Below are 24,784 nucleotides of genomic sequence, written 5' to 3'. Positions count from 1 at the left end.
GACGTTTCAGAGGTCCCTGCTGTCTATATCATCATGGCGATAGCCCTGAAGTTGGATCCAGCAAGGGCTACACGGCAGAATAACTAATACAGATTTTACAGTAACTTTTAATTAAAATAAATTCGCAATGTGAAGTGAGAGACGCAATGAAACTATTAAGTTATCTAACATCTTCTGCATCTTACTGGTAACCTTCGCTGTCAATTATCAGAGTCACTGTGTCGCTCCAGAGGTTGCAGTGTCATTGGCGGTATTTCAGATGGAACGAAAATTAATTACAAGTCCAGAACTGTGCATTCACTAGACAAGGAGTGAAATTCTTACAGATAAAGGCGGGGAGATCTCTTAGAGAGGAAATATGGATCTTTAACGCATGGTAAGAGGATAGAGCTGGCTCAGGGTCGCGTCCAAAGATGGGGTGCGCGTAGTTCTGCTACCAGATAGTTAGTTTCGTGTATGGTTAATTCCAAGGAATTTACAAAATATTACATCATAACATGCCGTTTTATGAAAGGACTTGATAATTCATATATATATTTATTCTTCAAGTCTATACACAAACCATTTTAAATATTGATGTTAAAAATTAAAATTGATATAAATATTCTGCGCTATTCATCGTTTCCTCGATGTTACAATATTGCGCTATATATTACAACATGTTTCGATGTCTTAGCATCATCTTCAGGTTTTTATTTTTAAAACTATTCTATATTTTTTAATGCACGCTTTTCACTAATTGTAGGTTACTGTTGTGGGTGTGCCTTTGATCTTCTGATTCTTTTGCATATTATGTGGCGTATTATGTTATTTGTTCATTATTCAGGAGTTTGATGTGCAGTGTGTCCCCGTCTGATAAGGTGAATGTCAGTTCATAGACTAAAAATAAAAACCTGAAGATGATGCTAAGACATCGAAACATGTTGTAATATATAGCGCAATATTTTAACATCGAGGAAACGATGAATAGCGCAGAATATTTATATCAATTTTAATTTTTAACATCAATATTTAAAATGGTTTGTGTATAGACTTGAAGAATAAATATATATATATGAATTGTAAACACAAACATGACGCATCTAAACTATAGACTTTATAATGTTGTAATGCACAATGTGAAAGGACCACAGGGTCACGATCCAGAATTTGTAATTTCTAGAAGAAAGACAATTAATTTATTCATTATATATACCCTACAGAATGTTCCATTTAAAATTCAACACTATCTGTATAGCACATAAACCGCTTCACGCACAAGACGATGAAACCATCAGTAATATTGAATTTTTTGCAGTGATATTACGTTATTTCATCTGATGTACTGCTTCAAATCCGTACCGACTTAATTTAAGCTTCTTTTGACGTTAAATGAAAAGCTGTCACAAATAGACGCTTCTCGTGTCCCACAACTGTTACCAGCCCGTGTATTGTTTTCTTACTCAGTGTTTTCTAGGCAGGATGCGGTTTGTTTATTGTTTGACGAATACACTATGTTTGTACTACACAGCTAATGCGCTACTGGTCTGAGGAGCGGCCTAGCAACCAGGGTGGTATTTAATCACGTACTTCTGGGGATACTGGGAGAGTCTGTTGCACAGGGTTGTACCTGCTTCTGATTTTATTTTCATGTCGCAGTATTTGGTTGTTGTGATGCGTTTTAAAATGTACGTCATGCATGAGCAAGGTCTGATGGCCTCCGAGCCGTGGGGTTTAACGGAAATGAGGCAAGGAAGAGGGTGGTTATACTAAGTAAGGTAAGATGTAAGAAACACATGCAAAAGTTTGAATTGAAGCTTGAAAGACACCATTTAATGTAGCTAGACGTAGATTAGAGGTTAATATTGAGACTGATCTCTCAAAAACGTGGAAGTTATGGACTGAATTCAGATTACTGACGATAGGGTCCACTGTGGTGAGCTATTGTGAACACAGTAATTGTTCTGCTGGTTCCATAAACGGTTTGTGATTTAATGGCTAGCTATATGACTATTTAGCTTCTCAGAATGTGTTCTGCTGAAGAGAGCTAATTTATCCTGTATATTGTTAACTGCCTCGCAATGATTGTTGCAATAATGTTTATTATAAGGATGGATAATGCATTAAGCACGTGCTAGAGGATGTAATGATAATGCTTTAAAATTATAAACTGAGTCTGCAGTTGTATTTATGGGTTGTCTTTATGCACTTAATTCTGCAGGTCTGATACTGACGCTGGAGTACATACGTCTATGTGTTTCTAAAGATCGCCGTTGGTGTCTCTGCACTTTAGAATGCCATTCAACATGGCCGCTGTGCGTACGTAGAGTCGTCGTTAGAGATTCCCTTTCATGATGGATTCTCTCCTGCACTGAAGCTAGCTATCCCCTTCCCTACACCCCTCTGCTTCCCTCAACCACCCTCCTTCGCCTTCTGTTACACCACTAGATAGATTTTAATAAGTAATAAATATACGTATCCTTACACCCATCAAAGATATTGATCTTATGAAACTACCAGCATCTCCCACCTCTGTTGGCTTTGCAAGCCTCCTCTACCCCTCCTCCGTATTATGTATTCCTGTTTATTCTGGATGAGATAGAGGGTTTAGGATTAAGACATTTAACTTAAGTACAGTTCTGTACAAATATCAGATACTTGGGTGAAAATTTCTACTAGTAGGATATCTTATGTTAAATCAGTGGATAATCCTGCATTTATTTACACTGGCATTCGGTGTAACTTTGTGAACTTTTCTCACTATTTAGGTTAGCCAGTGGCGTGTAATTGAAGTCTGAATGTTTATGATAATGCTGCTTTATAATCTGTAAATATGGTATTTTTGACTTTTAAAACGTCTATACCTTTGGTATTCAACCTGGGGTACGCAAAGACATCTTTGGGGGTATTTTATGATAAACACCGAATAATCAATAATGTAATTTATTTAATTTATTTTAGATGTAGATTATATACTATGTATAACTTGAATTATACACCAACAACTTTGGGGGTACAAAGTTGAAAGAGAAATTATATCTGGGGGTACGCGAAGACATCTTAGGGGGTACGTGAAATTTAAAAAAATATATATTATTTTATGATAAACACCGAATAATCAGTAATGTAATTTATTTAATTTATTTTAGATGTAGATTATATACTATGTATAACTTGGATTATACACCAACAAATTTGGGGCTACAAAGTTGAAGATAAATTATACCTGGGGGTACGTGAACAAAAAAGGTTGAATACCATTGGTCTATACTACAGTAAAATTACGTTTCGGATGTTCGATAGTCTTCCGTCTTGAGGTAAAAGGGGAGGTACGATGGACATTATCTAAAATACCATTTTATAGATTAGTGGCGTACGATTTTAAACATTATACACCGACACGTCATTTTAGAAACCACTGTGATTCCTTTCGCGACCTGAAGTGGCAGGAAGATTTTCAGAAACGGCGCGTGTTTTATATAGACCAGCGTTTCTCAACCTATGGTACGCGTACCACTGATGGTACTGATGTCAATGTTGAGTGGTACGCGAACTGAGTAAGAAAATCAATCAAACCTGAAATTAACTGAAATGGAACCTGGCACACTAAAGTTGTGTTTGGCTAAAGAAGCATAACCTTCGCAATTGGTCTGTTATATATCCAAAAATGTGCTTTTTGTGCAAAATAAAATGGTCATGTAGATATGTATACTTTACTTTCCGTGTTTGAGTAGTTATTGAACTATTCACGACTTGAGTCTTATTTTGCACATACCTTTCAGTATATTTTATATAGATTTTCTTTCGGTAAATGCAGTTAAAGAGAGAAATTATTTCTCATTTAATTACATACACATGTGGTGACCGCGAAACGTTAGTTACGCCACTGGGGGCAGGCATCAAGTTTTCCGTGAACGCATTTGGTCAGTGGGACCTTTAATGTCTTAAATTAGAATTAGTGGTACGCCAGCGAAAAAGGACCCCTGCTCTAGACAATTAATAATACTCAGAGTCACATCCACCGCATGCGTGCTATATGTCTAATCCATCTGATTATCGCTGTTAAGACAGCCATAACAATATTAAATCAAAAGGTATAAATTTTAAGCCTGATATCTAAGTTTCTGGGGGTGTTGTTGACGTTGACGTTGGTCTTCTGCTTTGTGACGCCGTGTGGACCTGTAAACGGTTATCAATGATTCATAATAACCACCTGAAAAAAAACACATTGCGTGACAATCAAGAATGCCAGTAATGAAACTGTAAGAAATGTGTTTTAAAGCGTGTGTAATCTTAAACTGTGTATTACCTTGTGTAGGTACAGAACTTTGGCAAGGTCGGTCCTACTGCAAGCTACGGATACCCTGTTCAGAATTGATTATGAAATTCCAGACAGATAAATACGAAAATTAGAATGCTGGTGTTATGGATTATTATAATTTTTATTTTACTATTTCTTACTCTCTCTTAAGTCCAGATATTCTCACATTGTTTGTAAATAGAAGCACATTCGATCTAATGTCTTCCCTTAGGACGACAGACCGTACACAACAGTTAAATTATAAGTTTAGTAACGAATTTAAATGTTTGTATCATTCAAAATTGAATTAGGCTAACAGAAGGTAATACGTAATTTTCACAACACACACTTTCACGACTTTAACTTAGGCTCATCCTTTCCTTCACATTGGTTGTAGTAGCATCATCTCTGACGCATAAGGAGAGAGATAGAAAAAAAGCTCATATCTATAAGAAAGGCATTGGGTGATGAGTTCATTAGCACACCTAATCCCTAGGTCAAGAGTTCGCCAGAGGTTACGAGGTTATATTTTTTATTATAATAGTGTGACATCTTGGGGCGTGATCTATAGGCATCCAGGGAAGTAGGGTTGTATGACAATCATTAATTTATGTTAACTCACCACACCCATGGAACCATTTGTCTATACGAGCCCGGTTTGTCCGTCTGAGTTAGTTGCATTCCTTATACAGATATGCCGCTGCGTTTAGCTACTGATATATAGGCTTCTATCACATTTTCTTCCCCTGTGTTTTATGGCGCACTTTGCTGAAGATTTTACCAGTGCCTTCTCGAGTCACTACGTCAGTCCGATTTGTGACTGATGAGGAATTTTGAGATTTATACAAGTCAGGATAGTCAAATCTGAACTCAAATGGACAAAACTAGAAGCATAAATCGATTTCGTGGGGTAATATCTGAGATCGATTATTCGGAATAACAATAATTAAATGGAAGACGGAGACCAGCTTGCTCTAAATCACATGCTTACTCAGAGTCTGCTTATTATTTGTCATGTTTAAGTATAGTTTTCTATATATTAAATCTTGTCCGTCTAATCACAATAATTCTTATTAAATATTAAAATATTACAATAATTAACATTTAAAATATTTAAAATATTAAATGATGTTCTTTATCGAAATATTCGATAATATATACTTATTATATCACAATATGACGCAACTTTACCATCTTATAGTTTTCTATTACAAGAGTGCTTGTTACTTATTAAATGATAACTTAATTATTTAGGAAATTAAGTGTTGTAATTCGGAGAGCTGTGAATAAATTACTGGTATTTCCACATTTGACTCTTTCCCTGCTGTCATAACCTGTTACTCAGTGTCACCAGCTGAAAACTATAACATGCTCAGTGAGATATCACGTGAGAATTTTCATCCCCAAGCGCATGGTGATGTTCAGCTATTAAATCTTTGTAGACTAGTCGGGTAAAACAAAACAAACCACCAATGCACGAAATACACATTGCATGTCATGAACCTGATATTTTTACGTAGATTATAAAATATGGTAAGGACGCCGTGTGTATTATGACCGCTGTTTCAATACCAATTAGCAGGAAACTGTGACAAATAGCAGATAGCAGATGAAATAATTACTTTGCAAATTTTTAAAAGAATTACACATGCGTGTCATTGTTTTGGCTCTGTACTCTAATGAGAAGAATGATTTATGTATTAATCCCTTGCTCCAGAAAATGATTTACTTACCAACGCAATGAAACAGAGTCCTTCGTAACAAACTGATAGAAACTCAAGTTGTTAGGAAACTCTCTAATTTATTTGGAAGTCGGTGGTTTATTAACATGCTGACAAGAGACCTCCGGTGACCCTCATAATAAACCAGTTGCTTTCGTTCCATACCTTCAAATGCTACTTAGGTTGAATTTATTTAAATCCATCTCCCAAATTGTACTTCCTTTTCGTATTTTATGATCAAAATTCAGTAGATTATTTTTCCCTTAGATATATAAAAACTGAAAACATGTTGCGAAATTCGACTGTGAAACATGTTTCAGGGACAATAATTTGTTATCATCACAACATATTTAATATTGTTTGGAGCAGTGGAGATTTTTATGTTGGCTTCCTTGGCTATGATATGTGATCTGTCTCCATGAGATGGCCGAGTTATTAGCACGTAGGCTTAGTATTCAGTTGGTTAAGGTCTCGTTAAAGTTATTTAGTGGTTTCCCGAGGTTACTCAAGATAAATTCTAAAATAGAACTCATCCCATAATTTGGTGCTATGTTCTCTGAAACACTGACAGAGTTTCAGAATAAACATTAAATAAACAAAAACAAAATTTCACAAGTCTAGATCCAAAGAACTGGACATTAAACATAGAATGTTCGCTACAACAGTTTTGCTTCGTTATATTTTATAGCAATATATTGACAAGAGGTGCGTTTATTCTGATACCTATAATCATACAAAATGAGTCAGGATTATGAATTAAGTGTCGTTCCGACCTCAGAAGTTAGCATGATTTTAGAGTTCATAAAAAGGGCGTTGAATAATTGAAAGACACAAAAGTGGAGTGACCTCTAGACCTAAGACTTTTATAGCAAGTTTCATAAAGCTGTCCGTCATTTGGTTATTAGAAATGACTAACACATGGGAAAAGTGGTAAAATACAAATATTTTTGTTGTTTTACTAAAAACTTGAAAGCTGTATTCCTTATCAAATTACACACATACAATCTTTGCCCCTTTGTATTCTGAATGATCCTAGCTGATAAAGAATATATCACACGACAGGACTGTATTTGTAAGAAAGAGTTACTGTAAATATCATCCACGTAAATGTAACGACAGTTTGGAGACTCGAACCTGTTTACGTATTTTCAACTATTAGAACCGTGATTATTCTTTGTTTTCAGCGTGAGCAGAGCACGAAGACATTAGTGCCTTTTCTCGTGCAGACTTTTGGACATTTTAGGCAAACGTCTGTCTCCATTAAGAACGACATTTCCTTATAAAAAAAGTGTTAAAATAGATCATACGTACGAGACTTTAGTCTTGTTTTCACTTGTACTACATTGCCTTCTTTCCTTTTGTATTTATTTCCCGTGTGCAGGGCTCTGGAGACAGTCTGGAACAGTGGCATTGTCATTACGCGTTCATGTTAGCTTGAGGATGATCGTGCGGTTGTGCAGAAGAGAGGGGGAGAGGTGGAAGTCGTTCCAATCAATAGGATCACGACATCCCGAACACCACATCCTTGTGGCAGGCAGAGGGTATAAATATTTATAAGATCACAAGTGGGTGTAGACAGTGTAATCGAGAAAGGGGTGGTTTGTTTTTTGAAGGAAGGAATTTCTTTTCTCACGGCAAGGAGCTGTTCGGGATGCGGAAAGAGATTTGACAGGGCTTTGGAAATGGAATTGGTAAACACATGCGGTATTGGCTCCAGGTTTTGTGGGAAAATCAGGGGGGGGTGAATCATGTTTGTTCGAAAAGTAGTTGGATCCAAGTGGTTAGGGTTTCTTCTCGTTATGAAGGAAGTCGAGATTTTGATTACTGTCCCAGAAGCCGATTATCGTGACTGAAGTCTCTTCAGGAAAATACTGAGCAAGTGCATTTAAATAGGCCACGATTTCTTCCATAAATAAAAATACTTCCCTATTGATATTTTTTAAATGACTTTAACAAAAACATAGGCGTGGTTGTTTGTAAGGCATTTGAACTGAAACGTACTACACTTTTTAAATGTTATTTCAATTTTTCCTTGCATTTTGTTAATGTCGGATTTTAACTTTGTTATTTTGTCTTTGATTTTATATTTAATTACGATTAAAATTAGACGATGTTCAAGTATGAAGTTAACCCTTTGATTAAAAACAAATGCAAATGAAGAAAAAGTGGAGAGAGTGAGGGAGTAGTGATAGACGTCGTATTGTATGGTAAAAAAAGAGAAATTTTTGGCTGTGAAGGTTCCCAGGTAGAACCTGCTCGTCCTTCCGTTAATGGTAGGTTGAAGAAAAGGTAAGGCATTCGGAAGTAGAAAAGAAGCGAGGCGTAAGAGAGAAATTGAGCAAGGGCTTGCTACTTCTTAGTCGGAATTTTAATTTTACAAAATGTGATTTATCTTGTGTCAGTATTGTCTCACTTGTCTTCTCAGCTTTTTCAGCTTGAGGATATGGTACAGTGTAGAACGTCTGAACAATATTTAAGGATTCAGATTTTACTGTATATTGTAAAATTTACATTTCATATTGTAAATAAAGGAATCATTTATTAACAGGTCGCAGAACGACAATAAAATAAAATAATTTGTCTCATGAAATACATATAATATACGTTGCGAGGAAGTGTAACGCGTTTTGGACTTTGAGCAAGTTATTAATTACCCTGATCAAATCTCGAAACAGAAGTGGAAGACTTCAGTGTTATCATCACCATCGATTATTCTGGCAGCCGTCCCGGTAATTTAAAAATCTCAAATTTACCGTGATCTTGATCGTCACCATTCAGGGAAACAATTACAAGACGCAACCCGCCAATATCTTCCCTGAAACCAAACTTCCGAAACAGCCAAGGCGATCATAAAACTAGACACACTTACTGCGATAGCATCTAGTGATTTAGCTCGAAGACCTAGTTTCGTTAAAAAGATCTTGGCTGCGTTTGATAGAGTTTTCTAACGTCTCTCTCTCTCTCTGTCTCTCTCTCTCTCTCTCTCTCTCTCTCTCTCCCACTTCCAGTACAAAGAGAAATCCCCATGATATGTGGGACTATGTGCTTTTGATTACAGCCAACTACGGAAATATCTCCCTGGTAGCCTATCCATTAATTACCATATCAGAGCTTATAGCTACAAACCACCGTAGTAACACGTGCCCTATGGCTTGACGTTCTCATATTAAATCCATCCATCTACGTAATGAAATTAATCTAATTGTACCTCTGCCTTTGTCGGTTTTTATTTTTTAATAACCCTATTTTGTTTTATATACATATCCCTTTTCCACTTTGTACATGGAGAAAAGTTTTAAAAGGAGGAAAAGGTGATGAGCTTTGGTGTTTGTTTTTTAGGAATATGAAGTTGGGGGGTGAGGGGAGAGGTTTGAAAATAATCACTGTGAGTCTTAATCCATGCTCTGACGAAAATCCGGCTTCCATGCAGTTTGCTAGCACACATACAGGGTGCCCATGTAGAATTGAATTAGCCTGAATGTCTGTACGTATTTTAAAACTTGTGGATCGCTGAAAAGTTCAGGAAGCCCTATAGATAACATTATTTATCTCTGTTCCATTAGCTTGCTCCCAAACAGCGTTGGAACCATAATCTGGATTGCTTTTTTTAATTTCCTTTCTGCTGTTAATTGCTGTTGTTTTTTTTTCGCTATAACCTAGTTACATTTTTTGTCTGTCAGGTGAATATAACAAAAAAAGTAAAAAACAAAAATCTCACTTCAAAAATTAAAAAATGCTGACTAATATTTCGTTTAAAATAATTTTAATGTAATTGATGTTTTTGTTTACTTATCTTTCACAGTTAATATCAATCCCTGCATTGCGATATACGCCGTTTTACAGCAGGTTCATATTTTATTCCTGAAATGATTTTAAAATTGTGTCTTCGTTTCGAGATCTAGATAATTTTTAAACATGCTGATATTTTTTTCCGTAAACTTCATTCCTCTGCACATATTTCTAATAGTTTATATTGCTCAGTACCGTTTGTGTTAAATATCGTTTAAAAATGTTTTTTCTTGCTTTCAGAGGAGTCTATATTCTTACTGGCATTAAGAAACTTTGGGAAGTATGTAAGTAAGCAAATTGTTTAACTATTTTGAATATCGTGGTAACTACATACACCGTAGCACATGGTGCTTTTTTATTTTTAGTTTCTGCAACATATTTTGTTTTTTATAGTAAATATTGACCCACAGAGCTGCCAACAGAACGTGTTGGTAAAAGATTTTATTATCTACAAGTCGCTGAATGTTGAGACACTTAGGTCATCATGAGTCAGATAGTGGCTATTGAACTGATTCATATAGGCTGTATGGCTGCCTTATTACTTCTTACAGTTTATGAGATTACAAAACAAGTGTGGGTTTCAGCATTATCCTGCTGGTTAAACAAAAATATCATAATCTATTGTAATCACAAATCATATTTAATTTTAAATCTTATATTCTTCCCCCGGAAGTTCAGTTCCACTATTTTTTTCAGGTGTCCCACAATTGGGTTCCAAAATTTATAGAGCCTAAATAATTATTGTCAGCTGAAAACTGAACACGAAATCTCTTAATGCATATAAAGGTATCTGTCTTATAGGTCGTAATCTGGTAGAATTTCACCAACGTTCTAGAGGCCCTCTATGTCTCCGTCATCAGAACCCTGATGTGAGAACTTCAAAATTTATATATAATTCTTATGGTGACTACCGTACTTATTTATAGAGAAATGCGATAACTCGAAAATAAATAAGCAGGGAGACTGTTTTAAAAAATTAATGTATTGTACATTTAGTCATTTTTCATAAGCATATTTCTGCCGATCTGCAAGTATCTGAGTGACGATATTCATGTCGGTTAGAGGGCACACACATATCAGTTTCATGTCATAGTCACGACAATATCAGTCCATTGGTTTGCAGAATGGAAGCTTTTAATTTTCTGAAGGTCATTCAATGAGGTCACTCACATGAGAGCGTCATGGCATAATCACCAAAATATCAGTCCGTGGGTTTTCCGAATAAAAGCTTAAAATTTCTCAAGGTCATATTTTGAAACGCATATTTATGCCGATCTATGGAAGCCTGGGTGACCATATTTATGTTAGTTTGAGGACATGTGTAGGTCAACATCTCATCAAGATGACGATAAGATCAGTCCAAAAATTTGGGGAATATAGGCCCTTAGAATTTTCGAATTGTATAAAACTGAGTGGACATATTCATGTCAGTTTGAGGTCATGGATAGGTCAACGTCACATCATTATCACGACAATATTAGTCCAATATTTTGAGGAATATAGACTTTTAAATTTTTCGAGCACACTTCAAGAACATTATTCTCACGCTTATATCTACCTAACCGTATTAATCTGTGTGACAACCATTATGTTATTTTGAAGCAAAGTATAGATTAACTTTATACCTAAGTCTGGGTAATAACATTCCAAAAATGGGGCTATTTGAGTTAGGTTTGATTGGGTTAGGTTTGATTATGTTAGTTTAGGTTAGGTCATGTTAGGTTAGGTTCGTTTATGTTGGTTTAGTTTAAGTTAGTATTCGTAAAGTTTTGTTAGTTTAAGTTATGTACGTTTAGGTCTGACCATTCGGCTAACCTGACTGAGGTTTTCCGTGATTTTCCTCAGTTGTAAGATAAATGCCAGGGTATAATTCTAGAGGGGCACTGCCCGCTACCCCAATCGAGGAGGCCCTCATCTGAAGTGATCCCCCCAAGTCGCAGAGACCTTCAGCCGAAACGACCCCATCCCCTTTGGGTTAAAACCCCAGAGAACCAAACAACCAAATTACTTTGGGAAAATTGCTTGACGGGATAACCTCCCATCAGCAATAAAGACCATAGTTTGAACAGTCGGGGCTCCCGCCACAACAAAACCCCGGTTAGCTTAAGCAAATCCCGTTTAATATTAAGCCTCTGTTTATCATTTCTTGCAATGCGTTTCTTAAGTAGGAATTTTGGTACCTAAGCTAAGGGACCATGTCTTGCACTCGCGCAGGACTCCACCCTTAGTTAGCATTTTGGTTGATTGGTTGGTATTGGCTCATTCATCGCCCTGATGACGGAGACAGTATGACCTACTAAACGTTGGTAAACATCTACCGTATTACATGGCACAAGACAGAAATCTTCATACTCACCGCTGTGATAACCTCAAATGATACATGATAAAAATCCTTTTTCGTTCACTTTTCAGCATGTACCAAAATTACATGCTTTTACTATTTGAAATGAAAATATAATACATTTTGCATAGGCTGATGTCTGAGACTGTTCTGAGCAAATAATTGTGTAAGAATGTGGGGTCCACGCAGATCCTGCAGGTAAATCGGAATAGTGCGTTCTCGTCATTTTGACGTCTGAGATCTCAGCGATATCGTGTTCAGTATTTTAGGCCCATATAGTACACACATCCTGGCACGCATATGTAGATATTTCTGATATCATGAACACCTCTATATCTGCATATGCAGACCCACATACATGGTACAGACTGGTGTAATTTGTCATGGATGATTTTTAAATGTTCCTTATCAATACATGCAATCACTCCACATGTGTGTTATACGGGCAGCGGCTCTTCAGAGCAAAAATGACACAAGTGGGGAATGATTTGTAATTCGTCTTGTTTTTATGAATCTTATTGATACGTTCACCTTAGTGAAACAGCGGCTGGTAATAAGGTGCTCTTTTTTCCCATGTAATTATAATTTTGATCTCAATTTCAATAGAACGTAATACTGGAATGAAGTTTTGACTACAGAAGTTACAACGGAATTTAATTTTGTGTGGTTTCGGTTCTCTCTTGACTTGCTTTGGGGCCCAAATCGAAATTTTATGTTTACTGAAAGTCGTTTGTCGTACAAAGAATAATACAACGCTAAATAATATACAGATCTCATTAAACGTCATGATTATTGACTGTCGCATAGATGAACTCATTTTTCGGTGCTGTTAATACCATTTTCCCGCCAGCCAGTTCTGTTCACTTCCAACACTCCGAACTTATTTCCATGGAAAAGCTATTCTTCAATCTCCTTTTTGATTTTCCACATGGCCGTTTCCCAGGAAGTCTCGTCTCCAGAATTCTTTGTGACTTTGCTTATGGACGCCATCCGCCGTACACGTCCAACCCACAACAGCGTACACTTAGACTGATTTCAGTATCCCATCAACATTAAGTGACTGATACAAACCACGTCCTTTTTAGGTTATATTATATATTGGTCACTGTCTGCGCCAATCTGACTCCCAAATATATTCTTGAGCGCTTATTTTGAAAACACTCGTAATACGTCTTATCTTCAAAACAAGAGACTATATTACACATCTATAAAATGAAAATCGAAAAATAATCATTTTTCATATTCTTGACTTCAATAGAATTTGTGACTGTATAATTTCTTTTTGTATGTCACGTGATTAAGGAAATCGAAAGTGATAATAATCACATCCCACTGTCGATCAGCTAATTATTTTTTAACAACGGTCTTGATGACTGAGTGCATCAGTATTGTTAATGTTCATCACCGATAAATTCCTATCTGCGATACGTTTAATTAAAATTTAAAAGCAAATTAACGTAGCAAAACCTCAAAGCACAGTTTTTAAAATGTGTGAGCATTTTAAAATTCCTCCTTAATTATTTCACATGGGGAATATCTTTGCAGGCAGATAGATGTCTTACAATTAAGTGATATAAATCCGTCATCTGTCCATTCGTGTGGGATACGTCGTCGAAACACAGTGGAATCAGAAATTTGATTTCGGTTATCGCGAAAGTGGATCGAGGTTTATCTCTGTTGACGGTTGAATGGAGCATTATTTTTCCGATTTCTTGTCTAACGACACTCACAAGATCTACCCTACGTTTCATGAAGCAGCTTACGGGTTCGATTCTAAGGAATTTCGTCCAAATGTTCAAGCAATTTCTTTTTCAATTATAAGTTGTACGAAGTATATGGGCGTCTGGAATGTAGGAGATTTCCTGTAGAAAATGAAATTCAAAAGACAGAGCAAAATTAGGAATTTAGAACTGTAACTGGGATAGAAGGCACGGTAATACTGTATAGTAGTTTTAAGGAATAGTTGTAGTAAAAAAGTAGTTCTGATCGAACTAACTATTTAAGGAATATATTGTAGGTGCGTCATATTGTGATTTTATTTAAAAATAGTATTAAAATATATTAAAATTGTTCGTCAATCACAATAAAGTAATATAAGATAATTAAATGGTTAAAATATTATTCTTTATTCCGTATCGAGTACTCGATTTACATATGGAACATTCTCGACATGTTTCGGCTTTCATAGAGCCGTCATCAGGTGTATGTTATAAACTCTTAATTCAATTACTAATTTTTTATTTTTTAATTTTCTTATCATTTCTTCGTTTTTCATTGTATCAACATTTATTGTTGTGTTATATAACATTGATGTAATCGTATTGTCGGAGTGATGTTAATGCTGCGTATATTGGTCAGAGAAGTAATATCGAATTTGTAAGAGGAGAGATCAGAAGTACATCGTATCGGAGCTCCGACAATTTTAATATACTTTAATACTATTTTATTTAAGGAATGTGATTGCGAAAACCTGGTGTTGGGCGGCCACATATCACTGTATAGAGTACTCAAATACATTTATTGTGTATTTATCTCTGCCTATATTTTCTACGATCCAAGATCCATAATTCTGAATCGGGCGACAAATCCAGGAAATGTATGCCTCTTGTACTGTGTAAAATTAAAATTAATTAATTTGATCTCCCGATATCGTCCAACACTCGGACGTATATAAAAGCGTACGTATGTAGTTGTATCCCTTCATATCGTATGGTTTAAACTGAAGAAATCACGACCTTTGAAGTTAAATTTTGTTTCAGTTAAGCAAGTGGTTCCTTGCATCACTTTAACACAACCGAATCCCGCGTGAGTGTAGTGAAGCTTATAATTTTACTATTGCAGACCTCGAGAACGTCACGTGTTTATGGTACAAATCTCATGCTATACGTCAAAGCTTCTCCTTCAGCTTGACGTTCGGATTATACCTGAAAAGGTGGCAGGCCACTGGTCTGCACAGTGATGGGCCTTAAGTTGAAAAATCGGTAGTTGATGAAGAATATCGAAATCTGTTTCGTTGTCATAGAACAAAACATTCCTCGATTATCGCATTTCGTACGTCAATTTTATTGTGCTCTAAAACCATTATTTTTAATTCTTACCTAAGTTTCTGATGAAGAAATTGAAGTACAGTGGTACCTCGATATACCGCGGCTATGATCATGTCCCCAAATACGATTATATACGTTTTACATGTTTCACATATAACGCGGGTACTGAAGCTGTTCCCCGAAACCCGCTTTATATCGAGGTTCCACTGTATAAAAATGACAGATGGGGAATCTCTTGGAAAACGTTTACTTGGAAGACTGAGAATGAGATGGAAATGTGTTGAAAAAAATTGTTTCCATATGAATGGAGATTTTTTTCTTAATATTAAATTTTGAGCCTTTGTAAAATTACTTTTATGTTTCATAGTTCTGTAGTTTATTTTAATAATTCTGTGTCAGCAGCTAATATCCTGCTTTATGACGCCACAGCTTCCAAATTTCGCTTTCATAGAGTATCATAATCTTCATGAGACCAATTATGTTTGCGCAGTTCATCGCCAGAATGACGAAGTTTCAAATGTTTTGGCATATGCATTGCATAATTTCTCTGTCATTCAATTGTTATTACCGTGTATGGATGATTCGTACACCTTTTTATAGCACGTACATAAAATTGACGAAGTTCATTTTTATTATAAAGGCCTATTCGTGCGACGTAATTCACTATAGATGATAAAAACTCCACGTTACGTTCTTAAATAATTGCATAATAAACCACTTGATGTTACATGAAGATAAATTGGTTTAATTAAGGGAGAGAAGGTAGAAACTTTTCGGACACATTTAAGGGACTTTGGGCAAGTTTTTGAGCGTCTTTTTATAGGAATTTGGACAATTAATTAATCTTCTCCGCACGGTAAATACCATTATAATATTTATGGCTATCGGAGATCTGGAGAGCTGGACATGTCTTGAACAATTTCAGGCTTTACTCTTGTATACTACCGGTGTATGCAAGTCGACCATTCCTAACTATGAATATCATGTATCTTATATTATATAACCTAGGTGAACGAGTCAATGTTTTTAAATGTTTGATAGTTTTCCCCGTACCCCACTTCCTGAATGCATCTCGCGTTCACCCCTGAGCCATTCTGGAACTCCCTCCAGGGTTGGTTCGCTGGTCGGACTGTCGGTCAGGGAGTTTGAGGAATTTAATCCTTCCAATTACAGAAGCCTTGATGAAACATTCAAGATTCAGAACATCGGGAGTAGAAGTGTATAGTGTTTGGGGTGGGGAGGTAAGTGCTGTATATACACGCATTTCTCGACGCTATCACAGTAGAAAATCAGTCTCTTGATGGCAGCAAAGGCTCTCGGATATTGTAGCATCGCTGTCACGTCTCCGTCAAACAGCATCCATCCTCTGCAGCCCGAACGGAATTAATTTATTTTGCATTTATAATTTTACCTGTCGTCTTAAACACAGTTTCTGACTTCAGAAGTATAATACAGATACTGGTGTTTGAGACCCAAGAGCTGAGAAAAATATATGGATCTAAGAGAAGATGTAACAGGGCAGAACCAGTTTTATTTGCGGAGTTTTATAATTTCTACCCTTCAACAAATGTTTTATGGTGATAAAATTAAGGTCAATGCGAGGGAATAAGCGAGAAATAAAGTAAAATTAAAATTGTCCAGCCACAAGCCATGTAAGTCGCATGATATTGCTATCATGGCGTTAATTGCTACTTATAAAGATCATTAAAAATTTTCTTAAGCATTTAGATAGGGTTTCAGAACAGATTTGGCTTTTAATTTTGCAGTTCACAGGACTTCGTGAGTGACATATAGATCTAAATTAGGCAACACCGCCTGGAATTTCACGGTGCGATAAAAGTTATTTTAAAATACGTGTTCTTATGTGTGTCCTACCAGTAAGTACACTGTGCTGATCGTTTGGGTGAGCCTCAGGAACTGTGAACTGTGTCGACGAATTTGACTGACTGCCTGGTGTGGTTGGCATAGGGACTAGATTTCGCTACAATTTTGACGTCTTGTTAGACCAATTTTGTGACTCAAGTTCACCTTCATCTCCTCCCGTTGTATTAAGAGCAATTTCGTTTCTTCTCCTCCCCTCTCTCCGACCCCCCCCCCCTCACTACTGTACTGTAGATGTGGTTCGAAATTAGCGCAATCCAAAATTTGCGCTGGCAAGTGACTTGCATAATTTAATTGCTTTTAGTGTCGGTTCTGGTGTAGATACTATTCGTCTTATATTCAACATTGATTAAGTTGGGGATGAGATGGATACAAGTGAAATCTTCTCCGGTAATAAAACCGTCTGTCTGGCAGTCTACACTTATTACTGAGAAATATATTAAGAATTTTTTCTACAAATATCAACACCTGAATACTTAAGGCCGCTGTTCTGAGTTAATGAAAGCGGTCGTCAGGTGTCGGACAGAGAGACGGTAGAAACACAGGTGTTGAAATACTTTGTATTTTCTTCTGTGCATTTGGGATAAAGGCACCCATAATGTATAACTTTGACTACCGTTGCGCAATGTTCAACTACTAGTAGAAATAATTTATACCACGCGAGCTCTGAACTTCAGGGAGAACAGTCATTTTTGGAAAGGTAATTTTCATACATTTGGTTCAGAAATTTACCGTTTATTAAGGTACTCAGATCATTATCGTACTCACGAAAGTTAGAAAATAAAATATCTCAGAAACCACACTGATATCCCAATTTAATGTTTTTCTCCCATCTACTACTAGGTCTCTCAAGTGATATCTTTCTTTTAGACTAAAATGTTGTGTATATCTCTTATCCCTTCCAAGCGTCTTACGTGTCCCACCCAGCTGATTCTATCGCCATGCTAATATATGACCTGTCTCCCGGAAAATTTCTTCTAGTCTTAGAGTCCAGACCGGCTCTGAGGTCCACCCACTTCTCTGAGTACAGTGAGTCCGTTTCTGGGGGGTAAAGTATGGCCCTGGCGTGACGCTGGCCACTTACCCCATCTACTGCTAAAGTCAAGAAAGTGTATGAGCTACACCCTCTCTTATATCGAGTGGTATAAGAATTATGACTTGATGAACTATTGAATTATGACGTCGCTCCGGATGTTAAAAGAAGACAAAACCAGCGATGACAGAAGACATCCAACATCTCAGTCGGAGGCTCCCGAGTCTTTCCTCAAATTGTCGACGAGTTATAGAATGTGACAGCAATCCCAGTCAATGGATAATTTCCGCTTGATTTATGCAACATGTACAGCATAGCCATTCGTTTCAGTTTGACGCTTTCAGTCTGGTTTTGTTTCCTGAAGTGTCAAACTTCAGCGTATCAACACCTTCTACAAATTACCACCGGTGTTTTATTGAGTCTAAATTAACCCCTTTGCTCATTTATCACACGCCTACTTCCTTGTTTACCGGCCCCGTTGTGTCTTCTCCGAGATGTACAAAAGAAAGAATGAAAAGAGGACATCAATAAGAATAATTATGAGAAATCTATCTATAGAAGTGGAAGAAGGAGGAACGCCACTATTAATTAAAATGTTCTTGAACTGGAAGCTGTTCCAGAGAGGCGGTGGGTTGGGGGGGTGGGAGGCATTCAGGCAAGCAAGTAGTGGGACAAGTGGATTGTGAAGAAGTTTTTGGGGCGGGAAGGGTCGTCGCTCCATTCGTATTTACACAAACCTCGTGAAATGACACACCGCTTATACGTCTTCATTGTCTAGTCGATTTCCTGTCCCCTTCTACCCATGACCTCTTGCATGAAATACTGTCTGCCCTTCCAGTCACTCCTGTAGACATCCGTTGTCGTCCTGTTTCCTTCTGATTGCTAATAAGGATGATGGTGAAATGTTTGAGTGAATCTATACCAGAGGACAGCACCCGTCCTCCGCCACGCCACCCCTCTAGAGTTTATTCTTTGCCGTTAATTATTCCTTGGAGTTAATTACTTTTTTCTCCTTCGTCGCTGTCCTCACATTCGTTCTCTCTTTTAACTCTTGTCTTTCCTATTCGTGTCATTTACGTGATTGTCTTTTCATGTTGTTGACATTTTTCTGTCCTCTCTGACATCTCTCTTACATTTTTATGCCATGTCACAAAAAAAAAAGATTTTTCACTTTTCCCTTATTTATTAATTTCTGATGTAGAATCACCGAACTTATTGTCACGGTAAACATTGGAGACCAGAAGTGAAATATTAAGGCAATTCTTCATCATATTAAATTCTGATATCTAATAAAGCTGTCGGAATTAGCTTGCTTAAACACAGTTTTAAAGTTTGCAGAATAGAAATTAAAATCGTAGATATTAATTTTAGATTCTGGTCTTTGTAGTCTCATTGTGTCACATCTGTGAGACTTAAACTTAAGACGAATTTTGGAAATAGTTGGTAAATGATCACAAAAAAACTTTTCTTCTCACTTTCGACGCCAGAAGAATTGACGATATCTGCGTTATATTCATTCCGTTTCATGAAGTTCAAAGCTTCAAGTAAGATGTACCTTTATAATTTTATTGTCTTCATTTTATTCCCAACGGGGGCAGTTCACATTAATATTATTTCAATTATACATCTCATTCTTTTCTTATTTCAGGGTTTCCTTCCTTTTTAATTTCTGCTCTTTTTATGTCATCCACTGGTGTTCTATTTGATTTCACATCCTGCCTCCGCTGGACTCCTTTTCATTACAAGCTAATTTTTGCGGCTCGTCGCCATGTTGTCTCTAGTTTCCTGCATCTCGTCTCCGTTGTCAGTGCTCCTTTTTACATTTGTTCTCTCTTATTTCTTTTCATTGTGCAATGAATGGGGTTCTTTTGTTCTTCTTTTGTCTTTTAATATTATTTGTCATCGCAGATCTTAATTAAATTGTTCGTCGAAGGTCTTTATGGAACAATTTTTTTTATCTGTTTCTTAGACTCTAGTGTTCAAAGTTCATTCGTTCTTACCTCTTCCAGCAATATATATATATATATATATAGGCACATTTAAAATACCTGGAAGACTTTGTTATAATACAGTTCGTTTGGAATTATATACATCATCTTCTGAATATATATTATTTAAATCTTGTCCGTCTAATCACAATAAATTCTTATTAAATATTAAAATATTACAATAATTAACATTTAAAATATTTAAAATATTAATGATGATACATTAGATGTAAATCGAATATTTCGATAAAGAACATCATTAATATTTTAAATATTTTAAATGTTAATTATTGTAATATTTTAATATTTAATAAGAATTTATTTACATCTAATGTAAATCGAATATTTCGATAAAGAACATCATTAATATTTTAAATATTTTAAATGTTAATTATTGTAATATTTTAATATTTAATAAGAATTTATTTACATCTAATGTAAATCGAATATTTCGATAAAGAACATCATTAATATTTTAAATATTTTAAATGTTAATTATTGTAATATTTTAATATTTAATAAGAATTTATTTACATCTAATGTAAATCGAATATTTCGATAAAGAACATCATTAATATTTTAAATATTTTAAATGTTAATTATTGTAATATTTTAATATTTAATAAGAATTTATTGTGATTAGACGGACAAGATTTAAATAATATATATTTATTATATCACAATATGAAGCAACTTTACCATCTCATCATCTTCTGAGTTGTTTCAAATGATCCATGACGTATGTAATTTTCGACATAATTTCTTAACACTAAGAATTACTGTGTCGATGAACTTCTTTGTTTGCTACTCCAAAAATTCTTTGAAATACTTACAATTTATTTAATATGTTGTACCTTTCCACAAAGTTACATGTACCTCGAGTAAATAAGGCAACAGGGCTTGGTCTTTTTGACGTAAATACGTCTATATTTTAGGGTCAGTGTTATTCGGCAAAAAAGTGTTACGAAAAATTGTTACGAAAAAGGGAAACGAAAAAGTGTAACTTCATTGTTATTTTACTTAGGAAACCTCATCTGTTTACTCAGCATTGTTGTTACCTAGGAAACAATATATAAAATTCCTTTCCGTATAGACGTATTTACGTCAAATTCTCCGGAACCGTGGTTCCACTATCACTTTTTAAGTCACTTGAAATAGAATCAATCACCAACGTTTGTGATTAGATTAGATAGTTTGTTGTCTGCCCACTTTATGGCGCAAAATTTTGTTTGACAATGATGAACTGTCACTGAATATCATTAAATGTGATAATCTCGAAAAAGCAATACTTGTACGCAGATGCTCTCATAGCAATATAATAATGAATAGTATGTGTTTTGTAGCTTATGTGATATTTGTATTGCTGAATTTGCATCTGTGTCTGTGAGCCAAAGCAGCGAAACTCTGCGGTGGTGTAAAGGGAAACCCGGAAGGGCCTGTGACACTACGCCGGTCAGAGCCTTAATTAATAGGCCTACTATAATAGTAGTGCGTATCACATAACACTGACGTCATACTATGACGAAGGAGAAAATTTTATAAACTACGTAATGAAGGGAAGACCAGCCAAGCACAACATAAATACTAAGATGGAGTTTTCTTAACTTAAACTAGACAAGTAATTGAAAAATCAATTAGAATTCCATAGAATATTTTTCTATTGTTACGAGGAACTCGAAAACCAAAATAATAGGTACTTGGTCCACAAGTCGTATAATAATTCAATAGATATTTTCCTATGCGAATTATATTGGTTTTGTAAAGTGTGATTATTTAGTATTTTAAAATATTTCACTCAGTTAATCATGGGGTTGTTATAATTCTTCCTATGATTTGAGACGAAGTATCGAAATTATTATATTTTTTTAATTATTTATCTTTCTAAAGACACTATTATCTAACTGTTGTATACACCCGTCTCTCTTTTGATTCTGTTTCATTCTTCGATAGAATAGAAACAAATTTAGTGAACTTCGTAGATCTTGGTATGAATTTTATGCCTTCGAAGGCAGTTCCCATTGCAGTGTTATAGTGTAATGTCTGGGAATAAAACTGTGAGAAATATAAAACTTCTATGGACCTAGGAGGTATCGTGAAGTAAAATGCAATATTTTGAAGACCACACGTGTTACGTGCATTTGATAACAACTGGTAAGTACGTTTTAACTAGGACTTTGCGTATGAGGTTTAGTACCCTATGTGGAAGTCTTGAGACATTTTTGAAATACATATTTTGAAATATCCCTATTTGCATTTATTTTATGTAGATGTGGGAAATAAGTTAAAGACTTAGTCAGCTAGTCGAAATGTTCAACAGGTGTTTATTGTATTTTAACTGTTATTCTATTGTAAATATCAAAGCAGCCTTAAGCCAGAGAAGACAGAACATTCTGATAATACGCTCGTATTTATATCAGGATGTGGTGTCCGTATCGCTCTTAATTTAGAAAGTATATATTTTATTGTACTTCGAAAGAAAAACTAAATCAAAATTGATAAATGTTAGAAAGTGGTTTTAATTGTTCGTCAGTATGTCCACCTATACAGTCCTGTTTCCATAGTTACTTATGTGACTGTCATTACAATAGATTTTAAAAGAGTTTTCGTCCCCTGACTTCAACCCTGCCCATATTGCAATAGGGTGGCGGTGGGAGGGTAAATACAGCACAGAGTGAGGCTTAAGCATGATTGTACGCGGAGAATACACAATGGGGCTGCTGGGTTAACCAACAAAACCACAGTGCAATTGTTGACAGGTGTTGACACCATTTCGATATTCACATTACAGTTCCCCCAAACCCCTCTGTAAGGTACCAGTACAGTTGAACTCACAGCACAATGAAACATTTTAGAATTATATTGAGAGCTCACTGTTCAATATAAAAATTATTTTTTATTTAATATTTAACTTTAATACAAGCAATTCACAATTTAAACAGGTAAAATACATGTTTTAGGAGATTATATTACGTAGAATAATGCTATTACTCTTCTGACTCAGGCGGGCTGGACGACCGGGGTTCGATCCCCGACGGGGGCAGAGGATTTTTCCTCTAGCCTCTGCGTCCAGACCGGCTCTGGGGCCCACCCAGCCTCCTCTACAATGGGTACCGGGGTCCTTTCCCGGGGGTAAAGCCGGCCGGGGCGTGATGCTGACCACTCACCCCCATCTAGTGCCGAGGTCAAGGAAGAGAGGAGCTATACCTCCTCCCACCCCAAACGCCTACATGGCGTATAGTGGGACAAACTAAACTTCTGACTCAGGATACGTACCACGGTTAGTTCTCTTGAACACGGCAATGAACCTTCAAAACTCGAACATTCTTATGTACATGAGGGAGTATCACCTTTGTCAGAATGAAGAAATAGCACAGTGTTACACCAATAATAATTTATTATAAATCAGCAGATTGACATGTAAATAAAACTTTAACAACGAGAATGCCTATACGCAATATAACGCAATATAAGATAAAACATTGAATAAGGGATGCGACTGTTGGTAATCTGATGAGTTTTTGAGATTCTCGAAGCCTAATATAAAATGGTTGCTACGAAACTGAATTACTTTACTTCAGGTGAGCTGTATCTCTGAAGTAAATTATCCCATACATTCGAATGTAGGTCGTTAGGGACCATTAGTTCACCAGGGCTTTAATCTTATTCATACATCAGTTACTGGAAAGTCGTTAGGAATACCCAGCCCCTGTCTTCCTCAGACATTTTTACAACTATTGCCGGGTACAATAAATGCCTAAGAATATGAATAATGAAATAATTGACTAGGAACGTACTCAGTTAAATACTAAGAGATGAGTGATTAACCAGCCAAATATTTAGCTAACAACACATTGTCAGATTAATAAACTAGCTACTCAATAAAAGAATTAACTTGCAAACTATCGTATTAACGAATTAACTAATTAGGTTACTAATTCTCTGCTCGAAGAACACGAAATTAGAAACTGATGGTAAGAAATACGTCATTAGACAAGGCATAGAGCCATTTGCAAGTGCCATCCTCAGTACAAATTCCCATAAGAATTATCTTTACGTTTTAACCAATTTTTCTTCTCGGTCTTCTAAATAGCCGTTTATCAAGAGGTTTCCCCATCTAAATTTTCTCTACATTTCTTGTCTGTTCCAGCCTAGGTACAATGGAATTGCATTTGGATTGTCTTTTAAATAGTGGGAGTGATTGACTACAATTTCAAAATGCATATATTTATTTTTCCAGTCTATACACAAAACTTGTTTTAAAATAATTTTGTGTATAGACTGGAAAAATAAATATATGTATTGATATAACACAAACATGACGCAATTAAGATACAAATTCAAAATGCGTTCTTCTTAGTTGATTAGGATGGTTGGTGCACATAATTTATCGGAATTTTTAAAATTCATTTAATCTTTATATTAATAAATGTGTACTAATAGTGATTTAAAATTCTATAAAACATTCCCTTGACTTGTCTGCCACAACAGTATGCTGCATTTACTTTTAAATGTCTCCTTACTATCGTCTTTTATACTGAATAAATTAACTTCCAGTTTCTTGATAATAAAAATTAAATTATTAAGAAGAGTTATTACAAAAATTCGTAACAATGTTTCTTTTTCTTCAATAGAAAGAAAATCGAATGATTTCCAATAGATCCGTTGAGTTAGAGACAGAAATTAATTTTTGCATTACTATTTACAC

The 24,784-nt window shown here is 35.7% G+C and overlaps 1 long non-coding RNA gene across 1 annotated transcript in view; it reads left to right on the top strand.

Annotated features, from left to right (window-relative positions):
* LOC110828391 (uncharacterized) overlaps positions 1–24,784 on the top strand; it is a 271,154-nt gene that overhangs the window by 57,856 nt on the left and 188,514 nt on the right. Inside the window, exon 3 of the long non-coding RNA XR_015537615.1 lies at positions 10,030–10,073. This is a non-coding gene — a long non-coding RNA (uncharacterized LOC110828391). The remainder of the gene's footprint in view (positions 1–10,029; positions 10,074–24,784) is intronic.

This window comes from Zootermopsis nevadensis, unplaced genomic scaffold (genome assembly GCF_977971745.1).
Source record: "Zootermopsis nevadensis isolate Lab colony 2312 unplaced genomic scaffold, Znev_1.0 Znev_ptg000002l, whole genome shotgun sequence".
In the NCBI taxonomy this organism is placed as follows: domain Eukaryota; kingdom Metazoa; phylum Arthropoda; class Insecta; order Blattodea; family Termopsidae; genus Zootermopsis; species Zootermopsis nevadensis.
Note: the sequence above shows the minus strand (reverse complement) of the source record. Positions and strands in the feature narration are given on the sequence as shown.